The sequence below is a fragment of the Palaemon carinicauda genome, chromosome 2, assembly GCF_036898095.1.
Source record: "Palaemon carinicauda isolate YSFRI2023 chromosome 2, ASM3689809v2, whole genome shotgun sequence".
Classification (NCBI taxonomy): Eukaryota; Metazoa; Arthropoda; class Malacostraca; order Decapoda; family Palaemonidae; genus Palaemon; species Palaemon carinicauda.
The window spans coordinates 110,062,564-110,081,948 of NC_090726.1; the positions used below are offsets into that span (position 1 = coordinate 110,062,564).

At 50.7% G+C, this 19,385-nt stretch overlaps 1 pseudogene; it reads right to left on the reverse strand.

Annotated features, from left to right (window-relative positions):
* Positions 1 to 1,647: 1,647 nt before the first annotated feature.
* LOC137630195 (5S ribosomal RNA) lies at positions 1,648 to 1,766 on the reverse strand (annotated as a pseudogene).
* Between the last annotated feature and the right edge of the window lie 17,619 nt (positions 1,767 to 19,385).

A 19,385-nucleotide genomic window follows, 5' to 3' on the forward strand; every position in this document is an offset into this window, starting at 1 on the left:
AAGGAATTGGACCGAAGGGCCGGGACCCCAAGATTCTGAGTCTAGCCAACAACTCAGGAGCGAACCTGAATGTTGCCTTCCCCCATTCCTTAGAAAGGGCGGAGTCGTACGAGACCAAGAAGATTGCTTACACACTGGCCGCGGCCAGAGTGAGCAGGAGCCCCAAGACGGAATACGATCAGAGGCCTGACGTAAAAGGTCTTGAGAAGATCTCTTAAGGGACTAAAAAGTCCGAGCCATGCTCCATGTTGGAGGTCTCACTCCGACTAGGGCAGGGACGTTCGCAGCTTCGCATGAGCGAGGAAAGGTCCAGCGGGAAGGAAAAAGTTATTCCTTTAAGCCTGAAGGTCAGGGAAGGCTGAGCGACAGGCTACATTGCCGAGACCGGAAAGGAGTTTTCCTCCCGCCGAAAGGCAATAAGATCGTTATTGCTGGAGAAGAGGCCCCAAGGGAAAAGGTATATCTCCCACGACACCAACCACCGAAGACTCTCCAATTCCCCTGGAAGACCCCTGCGGATGACTATCGCAGATGACGCGACCTCCGTCCCGCGACTGTAGCGGGTTGTCTCTTCTTGAGGAGGAGGCGTAAAGTCTCCAGGCATGAAGCCGAAGTGACGCCCCGCCTCGTGAAAGATGTTGCAGTGTGGTTGTTTAAGTAGCCTGTGCCGTGGGAGAAGCTCTCCCGGGAGTTCCGTCAGGGAAAGCAGAGGGTCCGGAAACCGTTCTGCGTATAGTCCCATTGGAGCTCTCAGGGCCATTGAAAGGTTGACAGACAACCTGGTCTTGTTGAGACCCATTCTCAACAGACAACAAAGGAGGGAAGACGCAGGCATCGATGTTGTCCCACCATCACCGGAATGCATCTTGCCAGAGTCTCGGGGTCTGAGACTGGGGGGAAGAACAGCGGAAGCTTGAGGTTCCAAGCTGTCGCAATCAGGTCCCCCAGGCCAGGACTTGCTGGTTACTCAAGGCCAAAGACCCCCAGGTACTCTCACTCTACGAGGCTCTGCTCGGATAGTCGGAGAGAACATTCCTCTGCCCGGAATGAGCGAGCCGATGGTGGTATTGAGAGGATCTCAAATTATCTCAGTATCTCTACTGCAAGATGCGAAGGTATGAAAATGCGTCCCTTGCTGGTTAGAATAGCCAGTACCATGAAGTCGTCGGGCACGGAGCGACTCGGCAGGAGCTGTAGGATCTGTAGAGGGGCAAGACTACGGCCCCTAAGCCTGCCTGAATGATGGAGAGGTATCCTTCAGGTCCTGACCATAGGCCTGGACCGGAACATGCCCCCCCCCTTTCTATGACGAGTCCGAGAACAGCATAAAAAATGTGGGGAAAAGACGAGAATATCCACTACCATCAAGAGGTTCCATAGGTCAACCCCCATTGCAGGTCTAATCGTCCCGCTGGTCCCATAGGGGCCAGAAAGTCCGGTTAATCGTTGCTTTGAAACCAACGGAACTTGGGCCGCCCCATAGGGAACTTATCCTGACGCGACCATTCGGAACTTTAGACAGGTCAATGAGGAAAGAGACCTAGGAAACGTTCCAAGGTAGGGCTGAAAGCTCTGCCCGACTGAAAACCGGTACTGCGATTCTCCTCAGCCTTGCCACAGTCAACTGAAGGGAAGGCTTGGAGGAGGCGGCAACAGAATCTGGCGTCCCCAGGCGGTCATCCATCCAAGTACCAACCAGACCCGACGTTGCTTAACCTCGCTGGACGGACGAGAAGCGGGGTTTCCAACGTGGTAAGGCCGTTGACTCAATATCATGGCTAGATACTCCAGATGTTGAGGCCGAAGAAGAGAAGGCTCCTAGCAAATTACCATGAACCCCCACTCATGGTAAGGATCCGGAAGCTTGTCCCCGCGTTGCAGAAGGTCGAACCCGAGCCTACCGGAGTTGACCAGACCTCCAAAAGGCGAAGGAGGCGGCAGCCTGCTCCCGAGCGGCCATTTGAAAAGCAGGGAGAGTTCTCTGGGGAAAAACCTGCGATGCCACGGCGGGATCGCCACACTGCATCTTAAGCAGCAATACCTGTAGTCTAGGCTGAATTCCACGAGCTTCCTGGAAGATGGATGGAATGGAAACTGAAAGTACCCGTCCTTCCGATCCAGGGCCTAAGGAGTCCTGTCGCCTCGTTACCAGTCTAATCGATTCTGCTGTTCCACGCTGGACAAAGTTTGTTCGACAAACTTGATCAGAGCTGAGAGGTCGACTACGGAATTCCCGTCTCAGATACTTTCTTACGAGAAAGGATCAACTGAAGAAGCTGGGGGGTGAAGCCGTCGACGATCCTATAGAGGACCTTCTCCTAAGGCATGGATCATTCTGCCCAAACGGGCAAACTCTTGCCGACCCTATGGCATAGAGGTTCAGAGACACTGAATTCGCTGACAGAGACGGCAGGCACGATATCCTTGGCTGATCACGGAGATCGTGCAGGAATGGGCATCGGGAAGCTGTCATCCAGATGAGTAACCTTAGGCATCCTCCCAGCGTGAAACCTGGAAGGGGGGGTTGCCAATCCTAGAGTTCGGGAACTCTGCCGCTCCCTCTAGGACTATGCCCCCCCCGGGAGATCCTCCCGTGCCACCTGCTCCTGATAACTTAGGGCGACGTGGCTGAAAGAAAGAGGCGCTGGAGCCCTGCAGGGTCTGGAAGAAAGCGCCTTGGAGGAGTGAAAACGGAAGTCGACTTCCTACGCACAACCGCTGTCTATGTCTCTGCCCTTGGGCACAAACAAACTCTTCCCAAGGATGGAAGGGTGTCTGAGGTTGTCGACATCCACGGATGAGACACCCGAAAGGAAGCCCTCGGTCATTGCGTCCAGATGGTCCAACATCGAGCTTGTCCGCAAGTTCGAAACTTGGCGACGAAACGCCAAGGTGCTTGAGCCCGAGAGGAGGAAAGTACCCATGACCTTCCTGTAGCTTCCTTGAACAAAACCTCGGGTCGCAACCGAGGAGGGAAAGGACCTGGTAAGCCCCTTTCACGAGATGGAGAAGAGGAAGGGGTAAACCAGTCACCCCTTGGCTGATGGAGAAATCTCGAACGGAAAGCTCCCTGGCAAAAACCCTTCCAGGGAATGACGGGGAAGGGCTAACCCAGGTTCTGGAAAGAAGAATGTTGCTCAGACCTCCCTGAAGATTCTTCCTGCTCTTGCATGTGCCATGCTCTGCGTTTACAGGGTGAGGCCGTGTTCTGAAAATACGCTCCAGAAGACTCGCCAGGCTGGCCATGCTGCGAAACCCCAATGAGAATCGCAGTCGCAATCGCCCTGGCGCTCGCGCGATGGTAAATCAATGGTTTGCGCGTGGGCGAACGTGGAAGCGCCCATGCGTGGGCACGCAGGAACGCAAACGAAGGTGCGCGAAGGAGTGCAGAAGGAGGGTGAGCGTGGTAGGAAGGGCGAGAGCTGGAGGTCGGCGAGCGATAACCCATAGGCGAGCAATGGATACTGCAAGAATTAAACCAACGTTCGCGCGATGAAACACCGTAGATTCGCGCGATGGAACACCATCGGTTCGCGCGACAGAACACCGTCGGTCCGCGCGACGGACCACTGTCGGTCCGCGCGACGGACCACCGTCGGACCGTGCGATGGAACACCGTCCGTCCGCGCGACCGAACACCGTTGGTTCGCGCGTGGGCGAACATTGGAGAGCATGTACGCGGTCGCGCATGAGCATAGGCGTGCAGGCACGTGGGCGTGCGGTCGCGCGTGCACGTGGGCGTGTGGACGCGCAGGCACGTGGGCGCGCGCGTGAACGCAGCCGGTCGGGAGACCGATGACGCGTAGGTTGGCGATGGCGCGTTGACGAGCGATGGCGCTTTTTGGCGAGCGATAGCCCCGTCGGCAAGCGACGGCGCGTTGGCGAGCGGTGGTGCGTTAACAAAACGCTAGCGCGCAGATGAAGAATCGCGCGGGTGCGTAGGCGATTGCCAACGCGAGAGAGACTAGTGATAGTACAGAAGGCGCGCAGGTGCATCAGGAAGGTGAGCGCTGAAGCAAGCTGTTAATCAGGCTATCCTAGACGGTCAGAAAACCGTTGGCGCCCATTGGTGTGTGGCAGAAAAGGGCGCACAGATGTGCGCTGGCGATTGAAGAAAGCTGGCGATTGAAGAAAGCTGGCGCACAGAAGGACAGAAGTAAAGGCGAGCGCTGGCGAGCAGGAGGACGATCTACGGCAAGACTCAGCCACCGGAGATCGTGGTCCACAGCAGGCGAGTGCTAGATTGGAACTGATGGTGTCCAGGGGAACTGACACGTGTGGCAGATCGATGGCGATTGTTGACACGTAGGAGAACGCTGACGAGCAGGTGAACGTTGACGCGTCTATGGTCGCTGGCGAGGTGGTGATCGCTGGCGAGCAGAAGGCAACGCTTGGAAGCCTGTGCGTAGAAGAAGAGTCCTTGTCCAAGACCTGAACCGAAGTTCTAGATCGCTAGGGCGAACGTGGGCGCACAGGGCGCATAACAGGAACCAACAGGAACAGCAGAGATGATCATCATGAGAGCGCTGACGAACAGGAGAGCGCTGACAAACAGGAGAGCGCTGACGAACAGGAGAGCGCTGACGAACAGGAGAGCGCTGACGAACAGGAGAGCGCCGACAAACAGGAGAGCACTAGCGATCAGGAAAGCGCTGATGAGCAGGAGAGCGCCTGTGCGCTAACACTGAGCAGGAGCAGGAAAGCACCTGTGCGCTAACACTGAGCAGGAGAGAACACAGCAGAAGGGCGCGCAGGGGAACCCTGACACGCAAGGGAAGAACCCCCGTGGGAGGCAACCCTTTGCCCCGAAGGGATCGTTGTCCGTCGGGAGACTGATGTCCGTCGGAAGACCGTTGTCTGTCCGTCGGGAGACTGATGTCCGTCGGAAGACCGTTGTCCGTCGGGAAGACCGTTGCCCGTCGGAATACGAGGTCAGACTGCTGTCCATCTGCACCAGGGGCGGAAGATCAAGTAGAAGGAGTTGTAGGCTGCATACGGAGATTCAAAAAGGCGCCTCTTAGCACCCTTATAGGGAGATGGGAGGCCCTTACGACGAGGCGGACGGTGAGCCTTACGGCGAAGGAGGCCAACAGCAACAACAGCAAAAGAATCCTCCGAAGAGGAGTCTCTATGAGTGTACTCTCTCGTGAACGAAAGAGATACACTTCGTAGAATAGACTGGTCAGCCAGTGACCTAAAAGGAGCAATCCTCCGAAGAGGGGCTCCTGCAGTTGCCCAGCCCCTTGAGTATAACTGCAGGTGCGACCGCTCAGCACCAAGAGCATAGTCGCACAAAAAAAAGGCAAGAGAAGAACCCCCCAAAAGGGGAAAAACTTAAGCCTGGACAGGAAAAACTTCCCTCGGAAGGAAAGTTACCCATCCAAGGAGGCGAGCCTCCTGAGAGTTCTAAAATGAACTGGAGAGCTGTCAATTGTCACGGGAGTACTTCCAGAAGAAGGAGACACGCCCCTGACGAAGATCCATAGGGGAGGCAGCAACAGCCAAATCCCCAGGCCCCAACAAGACAGCTCACACCGTTGCCACATTACAGAAACAAACTAGATCGGTAACTGTAAAAAAAAATAAAACAAAAATCATTAGTACACATTCATTCTCCCGGGAAGGCTCTGAAGAGGAATCCCGAGGGAAAGGAACACAAGAGTTACACAACAGGCACGTGCCCTCACAACCACTTACAGTACACTCACGGAAGGAGAGCTGTAACCAACACAGAATTATAACAATTATAATTATGTAACTATGTAATTATGTAATTTAAAAATGAATGAACACTAAAAAAAGAACGAAGACCCCGAAAGGAAACGTTCTACAAAGCTGAAAAATCAACAAATACAATTAGATTCATAAACTAATTGAGACAAAACGTACGGCGTAGCAACCCCCCCCAAACGGGAAGGAAGCTACAAAAGGCGTAGTAACGTAGTAAAAGGGTGAACGACCTCAAGAGAGAGAGAGAGAAAGACCGAAGTCAAACTCGATCGCGACCCATGAAATTACACCATGGTGGCCTAACTGCCGAGGACTCCACGGAGATATCGTACACTACACACACAAGCACAAACTCTGAAAAGGAAACTTACTGATTTCTATACTCAAACATATACATAAACATGAGAAAATGTTTACATATATATTGAGTAAATGAAAAGTAAGTGATTAGGTAAAGACAAAACAAACAATGGCTGCCAAGCGAGGACAAAGACAGAGACGTCTATCCATGTCCGAGCCAAAAGTGAAAGTGAAGCATTCACCGGTGTGTTGGGGGGGGGGGGAGCCAGCTACCACACCCCTAACCCCCCCCCCCTAACTAGAGCGGGGGTAATACACCCTCGTTAAATTCTAATGGCTCGCCATATCAGCTACGCTAAAAGGTAAACCCAATGTAAATAGCGTGGTTTGTATTTCGGTTACGGAAAAACTAAAATTTCCGCTCACATAGTAAGACACATCATGGCCAAGAATCTTGGCAAGGATAAACCTGCCATCCTCACCTCGAGCCTCAAACAGATATCTATTTCTTAAGTTAGTAAAATTAGGGCATTCGGTCAACAAATGCCTCACTGTTAAAGGTACTAAACAGTCCTCGCGATACGGTTGGTGTTGGCCCTTCAGCAGAAACTCGTGTGTCAACCGTGTGTGACCAATACGGAGATGACAAAGAGTCGTCTCCCATTTTCGGGGTATCATGTTATACCTCCAAGGTGATATGATATTTGTTACTTCCCTCATTTTATTGCCATCTTGACTATCCCAGTGCTGTTGCCATTTATCACAACCCAATTTCTTGATGTAAGGTAGGAAATCGTTACACGGAATGGGATACCTCCTTGGTAGCAACTCGGATGCCGCATTCTTCGCCAGTAAATCTGCCTTCTCATTCCCAGACACACCTACATGGGCTGGAACCCAACAAAATCGAGCTGTTATACCCTTCCGTCCAATAATACAAAGCCATTCTAAAATCTTTAAAACTAGAGGGTTACTAGAATTAAAAACTTCTAAAGCTTGAAGAACACTCCTTGCATCACTAAAAAATTACAAATTCGAAGATAATTTGTATTTTTCCCAACCATATAAACCTTAGCTATTTATATTGGGTTTACCTTTTAGCGTAGCTGAAATGACGAGCCAATAGTTTTTAACGAGGGTTAATTACCCCGCGCTAGTTAGCGGGGGGTAGGGGAAGGGTAGCTTGCTACCCCTCCCCCCCAAACACCGGTGATTTGCTTCACTTCACTTAGAGGTAGGACTTCACTTGGGGGCCAGGGATGGCGGGCAAATATGTGTAAATAGCTAAGGTTTGTATGGTTAGGAAAAATACAAATTATCTTCGAATTTGTCATTTGTTCCGTAACCGAAATACAAACCACGCTATTTACATTGGGTGACTTACCCCTTAGGAAGGGTGGAAAATCCCCAGCCTTACTGACTTCGGCTTTGCCCGGGGGCTCAATCCCTCAGTGAGCAGCACTTGAGAAAATGAGCCCCTGCACCTCACAAGCTCCTTGCATCGCTAGGAACGAGTGGCCTACATAAGTAGTGTGTGGAGGAAAGTGTGACTCGTCCTATGAAGTTGACCTTGAGACCTTTAGATAGGAATCTAGGATAGGACGTTCCCAATACCACCTCGTCAAGGTATGGGGGACGCAACAGTATTAAGCTTGATACTAGGAGCACAAAGAAGCATGGGTTACCTGCAGAGGTCGAGGTCAGCTATGCGAGGACCAGGATGCTGCATCCCCAAGAGAGGGGAGAATGAAGAAAGAAGTAAGGGTCAGACATACTCTTTCATTCACGCAGACTAAAACCGGGTAACAACGCCCTCAACCTACTGCTACTTGTCCATAAAGGAGCCTGAGGTTAGACCAGCTGTTGTGCAGCCAACACAGGGCCGATAAAAAACGTATCGAGGCTCCTGTGGATCACGTCTTGCAGGTAGTGGGCTGTGAAGGTCGTCTGACGCTTCCAGACCCCAGCTTGAAGTACCTGTGTCACAGAGAAGTTTCTCTTGAAGGCCAGGGACATAGAAAAACCCCTGACATCGTGTGCCCTAGGGCGACGTGACGGAGGAGGGTCTGGATTCAAAGCATGGTGGATAACCCTTCGAATCCAAGCTGAGATGGTGTTCCTGGTGACCCTCCTCTTAGTCCTGCCTGTGCTCACAAACAAAGCTCGCACTTGAGGACGGACCGCAGCCGTTCTCTTCAAGTAGTGCCTCAGACACCTCACTGGACATAGTAGCAGCTGGTCTGGGTCGCTTGTTACAGAGCGGAGACTCGCGATCCTGAAAGAGCCGAACCGAGGATCCGGCACTCCAGGATTCTGAGTCTTGGCTACAAACTCCGGGACGAACCTGAACGTTACCTCCCCCCCTCCCCTTGAATGGGCGATGTCGTACGAGAGACCATGAAGTTCACTAACCCGCTTGGCCGAAGCCAAAGCGAGTAGGAAGCCGTCTTCCAAGACAGGTGGTGATCAGAGGCCTGGCGTAATGGTTCGAAGGGCGGTCTCTTAAGAGCCCTGAGGACCCGAACCACGTTCCAAGGAGGAGGTCTCACTTCCGACTGGGGGCAGGTAAGCTCATAGCTACGTATGAGTAGAGAGAGTTCTAGCGAGGAAGAAATATCCACGCCTTTCAGCCTGAAAGCCAAGCTTAAGGCTGAGCGATAGCCTTTCACTGCCGAGACAGAAAGGCGCATTTCCTCCCGCAGATAAACGAGGAAGTCTGCTATTGCTGGAATAGTGGCATCGAGTGGAGAGATACCCCTCCCACGACACCAACCACAAAAGTCTCTCCACTTCGCCTGGCAGACTCCCTCAGAGGACCTTCGCAGGTGCCGAGACATTCGCTCCGCAACCTGATGCGAAAAGCCTCTCTCTGTGAGGAGACGCTGGATAGTCTCCAGGCGTGAAGCCGAAGCGAGGCCACGGCCTTGTGAGGGACGTTGGAGTGGGGTTGTCTGAGAAGCTCGTGTCGTGGAGGAAGTTCCCTTGGGAACTCCGTCAGGAGCTGCAGAAGGTCCGGGAACCATTCCTCGTGATGCCATAGCGGAGCTACCAGAGTCATCGAACAGTTGACCGATAGTCTGGTCCTGTTGAGCACCCTTCTCATCAGACAGAACAGTGGGAAGGCGTACACGTCGATGTTGTCCCACCGTTGCTGGAAAGCATCTTGCCAGAGTGCCTTGGGGTCCGGGACTGGGGAGCAGTACAGAGGCAGCTTGAAGTTCAACGCTGTCGCGAACAGGTCCACAGTCGGGGAACCCCACAAAGTCAGGACTTTGTTGGCTATCTGAGGATCCAAAGACCACTCGGTACTCACTATCTGCGAGGCCCTGCTCAGACTGTCGGCGAGCACATTCCTCTTGCCAGGAATGAAGCGAGCTGATAGTGTTATCGAGTGGACTTCGGTCCACCTCAGAATCTCTACTGCAAGATGGGATAGCTGCTGCGAAAAAGTGCCTCCCTGCTTGTTGATATAAGCCACTACCGTGGTGTTATCGCTCATCACCACCACGGAGTGACCCACCAGGGTCCGTTGGAACTGCTGAAGAGCCAGAAAGACGGCCTTTAATTCTAGCAGGTTGATGTGCAGGCACTTTTCTTATTATGACCTAAGGCCTGAGGCCCTCTGGTTCAGAACGTGCACCCCACACCCTCCTTTTGATGCGTCCGAAAACAGAGTCAATTCCGGGGGGAGGACGAGAAGACTCACTCCCTTCCGCAGGTTCTCGTCGACCAGCCCCCACCGCAAGTCCGTCCGTTCCAAAGATCCCATCGGGATCAGAATGTCCGGAGAATCGGATCCTTGATTCCACCGGGACTTGAGCCGCCACTGTAGGGATCTCATCCTGAGGCGGCTGTTTGGAACCAGACGAGCCAGGGAGGACAGGTGACCTAAGAGGCGCAACCACGACTGGGCGGGGAGCTCTTCTCGCCTGAGGAAGGGTTCCGCCACCCTCCTTAGCCTTGCTATCCGGTCGTCTGATGGAAAGGCTTTGTGGAGATTGGTGTCTATCAGCATGCCTAGATAAACCAGTCGTTGGGACGGCTGCAGAGAGGACTTCTCGAGGTTTACCACGATCCCCAGATCCTGGCAAAGACCTAGAAGCCTGTCTCGGTGCCGAAGAAGGGTCGACTCCGAGTCTGCTAGGATCAGCCAATCGTCCAGATAACGAAGGAAACGAATGCCGTTCCTGTGAGCCCAAGATGAAATCAGGGTAAACATTCTGGTGAACACCTGAGGAGCTGTGGAGAGACCGAAACAAAGCACCTTGAACTGGTAGATCTTGTCGTCTAGGCAGAATCTTAGGTACTTCCTGGAAGACGGATGGATTGGGATCTGGAAGTACGCGTCCTTTAGATCCAGTGTGCACATGAAGTCTTGTGGTCTCACCGCAAGTCTGACCGTGTCCGCTGTCTCCATGCTGAACCGGGTTTGCTTGACAAACCCGTTCAGAGCTGAGAGGTCGATGACAGGTCTCCAGCCTCCAGACGCCTTCTTTACAAGAAAGAGTCGACTGAAGAAGCCTGGGGAGCCGTCGACGACCTCCTGGAGAGTACCCTTCTTTAGCATGGTCTCGACTTCGGCCCGAAGGGCCAGCCCCTTTGCCGACCCCGGGGCATAGGAGCTCAACGACACTGGATTCACTGTCAGGGGAGGTTGAGATGTTGTGAACGGGACGCGATAGCCTTGGCCGATCACTGAAACTGTCCAAGCATCGGCCCCGTGTTGCTGCCACCTGCGGACGCAACGCTGAAGGCATCCCCCCACAGGTGGACACGCAGGGGGACTGCCACCCCTAGGGTTTGCGGCCGCGGCCGCTACCCCTAGGAGTCTTGCCTCCCCTGGAGGACTTGCCGCCCCTCTTGACCTTGGCTGGAAAGGGCTGGGGCTTAGACACCACTTTCTTAACTGCCGGTGCCTGCTTCGGAGCCTTACGAGGCTGCTGCTGCTGTTGCGGCAGAGCTGGAGGCTTATAGGGCCGAGCTGTAAGGGCCCTCTGGAGGAGGGAGTCCGTGCTAGATTTCCTCCACCTCTCAGCCGTTCGCTCCATGTCCTGTGGCTCGAACAGATTCTCCCCAAGAAGGGAAGCATGTCTGAGCCTACACACATCCACGGCGGGGACCTTCGGATGGAATCTCTTGGTCACCGCATCGCGCCGCTTCAACGCCGAGTTGGCCCACAGGGTGGTGACCTGGTGCGCCAAGAACTTGATGGAGCGGGTGCCTGAGAGTAAGAAGGTCTCCAGGGCCTTCCTATTGGTCTCCTTAGACAAGTCCTCGGAGCGCAATAGGATGCCCAGAGTTCCTAGCCAAAAATCCAACCACGAAGTGGCCTGCATGGCACACTTCGCGACCTTCTCATGGATCAGGATCTCCGACGCCGAGAACGACACCTGCCGGGCAGAGAGCTTCTCAAGGGGAACTCCCTTCGCCAGCTCCTCCACGGAGTGATGGAGAGGAAGAGCGAGACTGGACTCACCCAAGATCTCAAAATACCTCCTCTGCTGGAGACGAGGAGGAGGGATGGGTTTGTTCCCAGCAGAAGAACGACTGGAGGAGGCAAGAATCGCGAGCTGGGCGTTGGCCCTGGCTCTGGCACGCTTCAGACCCCGAGACCAGGGCAGAGCCACACTGGACTTAGGGGCTTTCCGAACGACGAACACTTCGTCCAAGATAGTGTCCTTGCCTTCTCGGGGGGGGGGGGGGGGGGGGGGAATCACGGGGTCCATGAGCCCGTTGAGTTGCCTCATCAGACTCAGGATCTGCCAGAAGGCATGTTCAGATTCCTGCTGATCTCCTCCTTGCGGGCTGGCAGCTAACTCTCCTGTCCCCGGAGTCTCTTCCTGGGGTGAAGCTTGGACGTTCCCCCGGGGAGCCGCGGGTTCCTGGCGAATCCTCGAAGATGATTTCGGGATGGTCTTGGAGTCCTTGGATTCCCTCCTGGGAGGGATACAGGATCCCAACAAAGAGGTTCGAACAGCCCCTTCCGCACGAGACGATTCTCCTCCATGAAGAGAAGGCTCCCCCCTTGGTGCTGAGGGGAAGACTATCGCTTCACTGGACTCACCCGAGGATGGAAAAGCCTCGTCCACGGGAGAAGGAGAAAACGCTCGAGCAGGGGAAGGGGCCTTCCCGACAGACCTCTTAGGAACCAACTTCGCCCTGGGGGAAGTCACCACGAAGTCCACTCCTCGCTTTCTCTTCAGCATAGGTGAGGCAGCTGTTGGTTTGTTGCCCTGATCGGTGAGTGCTGGTTTCATTACCCTCACTAACGCCCGCATCAGAGGACCAAACCAAGTCTGTTGTTCCACGGACACAGAGTCCGAAATCCTCGCTGGAGGGAAAGGGATCGGGCGATCCTTCGGAGTGGACACCACTGGACCTGCCTGAAAAGAAAGGGGAGAAGAAAGATGCACTGATCTCTCTGAAGTGTCTTCCCTGTCCTGCACAACAGTCCTGCGTTTAGATGGAAGCGATCCAGAGCGCTGTCTGGGAACACGCGTTCCTGCTGCTATCACTGGCTGTGAAATTCGACGTGAACGGTGGTCGCTCAAAGGCGAACGGTCGCGCGGGCGCGCAGGCGAGTGGGCGCGAGGGCGTACAGGCGAACGAGCACGTGGGCGAGCCGGCGAACGAATGCGTTGGCGCGATGGCGAGGGAACGCGTTGCCGCGTGGGCGAGTGAGAACGTTCCGAAGATTGCTGGCGACGTTGGTCAGGAGACCTGTAGCGCGAGGGAGAGCGATTGCGAGCAGGCGATCGGTGGTGCGCTGGCGAACACTGGTGCGCAGGCGAGCGATGGCGCATTGGCGCATGGTGACGCATTGGCGAGCGATAGCGCGTAGGTCGCGCAGGCGAACGATCGCACGAGGGCGAGCTAGCAGAGGGCGAACCATGACCTTCCAAAATCTCTGGGCGACGGCGCGTTGGAGACCGCATGCGCCAGGTGGTAAGTCACGCGGGCGATCCGGAGATCGCCGATGTTCAGGTGATCGCTGACGCGTAGGAGAACGCTGACGATCAGGCGATTGTAGAATCGTCTGTGAATGCTGGCGAGCAGGTGATCGCTGCCGAGCAAGAGGGCGACACGTGATATCCTGTGAAGGAACAGTCGGCGCAGCGCGTTCACGAAGAGGAACAGGAAGCGCGTAGGCGCGTGGGCGAACATGTGCTTTAGAAACACACGCTGGAGAACGCAGGCGATGTTGTGCAGGAACAAGCTGAGGATCGCGAGAGCGCTCAGGAGACTGATGGCGCGAAGGGTGCCCAACAGGGACTGCAGGATATTCAGAGACCACAGGGGAGCGCTGGCGAGCAAGAGGGCGATGATCCTCAGAAGAGCGCTGAGGAACAGGAGAGCGCTGACGAGCAGGAGAGCGCCTGTGCGCTAACACTGCAGAAGGGCGAGTAGGGGAAGGCTGGCGAGCTGAGCGCTCTTCAGGAACAACAGGTTGAAGGATGTCCTCAGGAGAGCGCTGGCGAGAAGGAGGGCAAACATCAGGAGAGCACCGGCGAACAGGTGAGCGCTGACGAGCAGGAGAGCATTGATGAGCAGGAGAGCGCTGACGAGCAGGAGAGCGCCTGTGCGCTAACACTGCACGTGTAAAGGAAGAATCCCTTTGCCCCGAAGGGACCGTTGCCCGTCAGGTGACGAGGTCCCCAGAAGGTGAAGTTCTAGCAAGAGTAGGAGACCGATCCCCAGAGAGGTCTAAAGAACCTGGAGCTGTAGACTGAATACGACGAGGAGAGTCCCCTTCGGAAGAAGAAGATCCAAAAAGGCGCCTCTTAACACCCCTATAAGGGGATGGGAGGCCCTTGCAACGCACCAGACGGCGAGCCTTACGGCGAAGGCGGCCACGAGGAAGATCAGGACCATCAGTCCTCCGAAGGGGAGTCTCAGTCAAGGCACTCCCCTTAGAGGGAAGCTGGACAGCAGACGAGCCCGTAGGACTCCCTTCCCCCTTCGAAGGATGTACGGAAGGGGGAGGAGAGCCGTCAGCACCAACATCCTCAATTGCACCTGCAGATGATTGCCCCGCCCCGTCGGAGGTCTCTGCCACCACGACGTCGACGATAGACAGAGGGTCTACCTCTGCTATCACCGGCGACTGCTTAACGGCGGCCCCCAACTGGACAAGGTCAATCAGGGCAACCCTGGAGGGCAAGTCCTTAAGCCCCAGGGAAGCCCAAATCTGTAAAAGATCATCATTAGACAGTGAATTATCAATAACCTCCCCCGGAGAAGGAGGGGGAACCGCCCCGCTATGGGAGGCGACGCCCTCTCCCCTCACCCAAGGTCGGGAAACAGAACTAGGGCCTGCGCTACCACTCGGCCGACTCTCCTTAGGAGCCTAACGAGGGGGAGCTTCGGAGGAGGTTTGGGCGACGAAAGAGGAGTCCCGAGAACCTTCCTCCTTCAAGGCAACCCCAGAAGGAGAACGGTCTCTCTTGGACTTCTTCTTACGCCGGCGGCCAAACCTCTCCCACTGGTAAGGCAGACCATTCCCTGCACTCACTACACATATTTTCCTGATCACACCGTCGGCCTCGACATTGCGGGCAAAGGGTGTGAGGATCCGTATCCGTGGCCGACATAAAGGTACCACAAGGGCGGGCGGCAATTCCAGGGCATGTACGCATAGCAATAATAAAGGTGGTCAACTTCTAACACACACACACACATGCTGTAGAGAAAAAGCAGAAAAAAGATTAAAGGCTGTCAACGAAGACGATGGACAGACACGTCTGTTCATCGCCGGAGCCAAAAGTGAAGTGAAGCAAATCACCGGTGTGTGTGTGGGGGGGGGGGGGGGGGAGGGGTAGCAAGCTACCCTTCCCCTAACCCCGCTTACTAGCGCGGGGTAATTAACCCTCGTTAAAAACTATTGGCTCGTCATTTCAGCTACGCTAAAAGGTAAACCCAATGTAAATAGCGTGGCTTGTATTTCGGTTACGGAACAATTGTAAAATTACCCTCCTTTTCCAAAGCTATTTTCTCAATAGCAGTTAATATGCCATACAGTTCGGCAGTAAATATGGAAGCTGTTAGAGGAAGTGCACCTCTACAATTAAAATCATTACTATGTACTCCAAATCCAACGCCAGCATCAGATTTGGAGCCATCAGTATATATAAAAGTCGATCCACTATGTTCTTCAACATGTTCCATAAAAAGAGACCTGGATTCTAAGTCAGTCATATTCTTCTTAACTCCAATAAAGTATCTACAAAAAGATATGTCAGGTAATTTCCATGGAGGCGTTGATGATACCTTGAATGGAAGCACCTTATTTCTAATTATATCCAGATTGTTTAATAATTGTTCAACCTGAAACCCAAAAGGTTGAGGAGATTTTGGGTGCAACTCAAAGTAGGTTGAGTGCCTTACAAGGCTTGCAGTCTGAAAGGCTGAAGAATTAGGGAGTCTTTGCAATCTAAACCAATACCGAATAATAGAGGACATTCGGTAAAGGTCTAGAGGCAACTCCCCAGCATCTCCAAGGAGACTTGTGATTGATTGATTGATTTAAAGTTTTCAGGCATCCTGACATCTAAGGTCATTGACGCCGGTAACATTTAATCTATGTATACAAAATATAAAAAATTAAATAAAATTAAAAAATAAAAGAGAATTCAATTAAAATCATAAAAGTTGAATGTCATAAAAGTTAAATATTTCTCAGAAGACCTGCTTCTGAAATAAATCTAAAAATGCCACTTGCATGGTAGGACACATCATTTCCAAGAATCTTGGCAAGGATGAACCTGCCACCCTCACCTCGAGCTTCAAACAAATATCTATTCCTTAAGTTGTTATAATTGGGGCATTCGGTCAACAAATGCCTTACTGTTAGAGGTACTAAACAGTCGTCACAAAACGGTTGGTGTTGGCCCTCCAGCAGAAACTCGTGTGTCAACCATGTGTGACCAATACGGAGACGACAAAGAGACGTCTCCCATTTTCGGGGCATCGTATTATACCTTCAAGGAGATATGTCATTTGTTACCTCTCGCATTTTAAAATTCTGGGTAACGTAGTTGTAGGTACGTTACCCAGAATTTTTTTGTTTTATGACTATGGGTAATGTCAAAAGCAAGCGACCGGCGACACCCGGTTAAAATTTTTATATCAATTCTTTAAACCGCTCAATCGGGTAAACGTTTTGTTGTCAAGTTATGTTCGGATATAGACAGACGTTTCCCCGGTCAAAAGTTCCAACCGATTTATCGGTTTTTGGGTATAATATCACTCTTTTTTTTACGCAAGCGTATTGATTAACTAGTTTATAGTCATATCTTCAAAATGTGAGGTCAAACATGTCTATAACTTATTATTCAGAAGCTGAGAAATAAACGTTGAAAGTTCGCTTAAAGATGTCAGTTTGATGCCTTTTGAAACTTAAGTACGTGACTACAGCCTTCGTGATTACCGCAAAACATTCCCACATAGCCTAATACACAATTTAAAACATAATCTACAAAACCTGAGGTCGGACAGCTATCTAGCTCATTCAGAAGCTAAGATTATAGAGTTGAAACTTTGCTAAAAAGCGTCTATCCATGACTCTATATCGAACACATGAAAGTTGACGTAATTTTTGCTATTTTTTTGCATATTTCTGACGTCATATTTAACGAACCTTATAAGATAGGGACTTGAAACTTTTAGGATCGTCTAGTTAAATTGAATAGAACTAAATCCTAGAGTTTCAAGCTTATACTATGTCCGGAAAGCACTTTTCTGAAAACCCGGTATTTCTGGTTTACGTAATCGTATATAACAGCACTGGCAGCATTTTTGCTTGTTCCCCGGTCGCGCTTGCCAGCGCTGTGATAGGACACCATATGATCACCAAGTGGGGAGCCATGGCGGAAGTCTCATATACGTTCGTCGAGATGTTCCCCAAGTTTCTCTGTCTATTTGTACACATCTGCAGGCAGTGGTTGTACAGATTGACATAGGGCAAAAATATACAATTTGTTCTCTGTACTTGCCTCCAAATGATAACATTTTTGTATGATAACTTAGTGGAGGTGATTCAACAACTCCCTCAACCTTTTCTTTTACTTGGAGATTTGAATGGTAGACATCCTTTGTGGGGTGATGTTTTAGCAAACACGAGGGGAAATATCATATCATCAATTGTGGAAAATGAAGATGTGGGACTCCTTAATACAGGAGAGCCCACACACTTTCATGTCCAGACAGGTACCTTGTCATGCATTGACCTATCAATCGTAAGCTCTAATTGCCTTCTTGACTTCGATTGGAGAACATTAGATGATTGGCATACTATTGATCATGCACCAATCATTATAAACACCAACAATGGTCCACCTTTACAGGGATCGCCACGATGGAATCTTGACAAGGCGGACTGGGATAAATTTCGTGAGCTAAGCGAAATTGAGGGGGATGCAGGACAAGTTGAAAATATCGATGATGCCATAGACTTACTGAATGGAACTCATGATGTATATGATCTATTTTTGAATCATAATACGTTAACGTTGCCAACAAATCTTGTACTTCCATAATCTGACTGATATTACTAGAATGTTCGTTCACCAAACTCATAATTTGATTGATTGAAGTTAACTGATTCCTTAGTTCTGACAAAATCGATTCATTTTCATGAGTCAAAAACTCAATTTTCTTATTTTGATTACTAATCTTAAGACGATTGGAAATCCCTAAGCCTAAACTTGCAATAGAACCAAAGATGTTTAGTGCAGCAAAAATAAACGGGTTACGTTTTTCAAGGTTATCGTGTCTTACTGTCCACATCAAAAGGTCACGAGCCGAAGATTCTGCCTCGTAAGTCTTATTTTGCAAGTCGTCGGATAGTATCTCTGCAACTTTTAGTGTCGATGCAAGCGAACTCTCTGTATTAAAAGGAAAGTGAAACAGCAAACCTTGAAATGGCGCTCTTTAAGCTAGTGACGTCATTCTCTGGGAGAAAAATTGCTTGCATATGCACTTCAACAACTACGTTACTTGATGTAATAAAAACGTCTTCTTGTCTTTCTACTATAGTGCCATATCTAAAATCTATACTTTTAGTTTTAGAGCTCTTCCCACACGAGAAAAATGTCTGAGTGAACAATATCACTCCTAACAATAAAAACTTCATCTTGGAAACCTGTAATGAGAAAAATATATGTAATTACTCCTGTATTAAGAAGAAAAAACTTTTAACATATAATGTTCACAAAAATAAAAAAAATAAAAATCTTTCCCTCACTTTTTCCCCTCTTATTTTTATTTCTTATGTGAGCCAATGGTACAATTCTTTCATCAGTGGGCTGGGATACGTTTTGAACTCTAAATCTATTGGCCATTAATATTTCCAAAAAGCTAAATGGGCCTTCAAACTTAGGTGTTAGTTTATAATCGAGTCCTTTACGTACATTTACCCGTATGTATACATTATCACCCACGGTATATGTTTTAGTTGGCTTCGCTATTTTATCATGATTCCTTTTCATTAGGATTTGTGATTCTTCTAAATTCTTTCAAAAGATATCAAAACGACTTTTACTTGCATTTATACATTCTTTTAAAGGATTTGATAGATTAGTTGTAGGCGTTAATACATGGAAAGGCGTTCTAACTGGGGTACCATACAATGCTTCGTGCGGTGACATTTTAATTGATATATAATATGAATGATTCAGAGTACTCAGTACCGCAGGTATTGCAATATCCCAGTTGGGGTCTAATCCCCCTAGTGTTACTCTTAATATGTTTAAAACCTTCCTATTCACTCTTTCCACTAGCCCATTTGACTCTGGGTGATAGATCATAGTATTGATTTTCTTTATGCTAAGGAATTCACACAATGAGGTAAGAAAGTGATTATTAAATTTTCCACCCGAGTCTGAGATTATCATGAGTGGAATTCCATGTTTACAAATGTAACACTCGTAAAACTTCCTAGCGCATTCAATCGCAGTTTTAGTTTTAAGCGCTATTAGTTCTGTATACCGAGTTAAAGCATCTATAATTACTATGAGGTGCTTATTTCCTCTGTCTGACTCGTAAAATCCTGTTAACAAATCTAAATGTATTCTTTAAAAGGGTTGATTGGGCACGGGATAAGCCCCTAGGCTGACAGGTGTTTTCGTGTGCCCATTGTTTTCCTGACAAGTGCAACAATTAGCTATGTGTTTTTTTTATATCTGTAAGCATTGTATGCCAATAAAACAATGATTTGGCTTTCTGTGACATTAATGAGAACCCTGGGTGTCCATGCAATGGATTTGCATGCAACTAATTTAGGACAGTGGATAAAAGTGAGATTGGTACTACTACCTGGTCGTTAGTCACATGTGGTGTACTGCGGGTTTTCCTTGTCA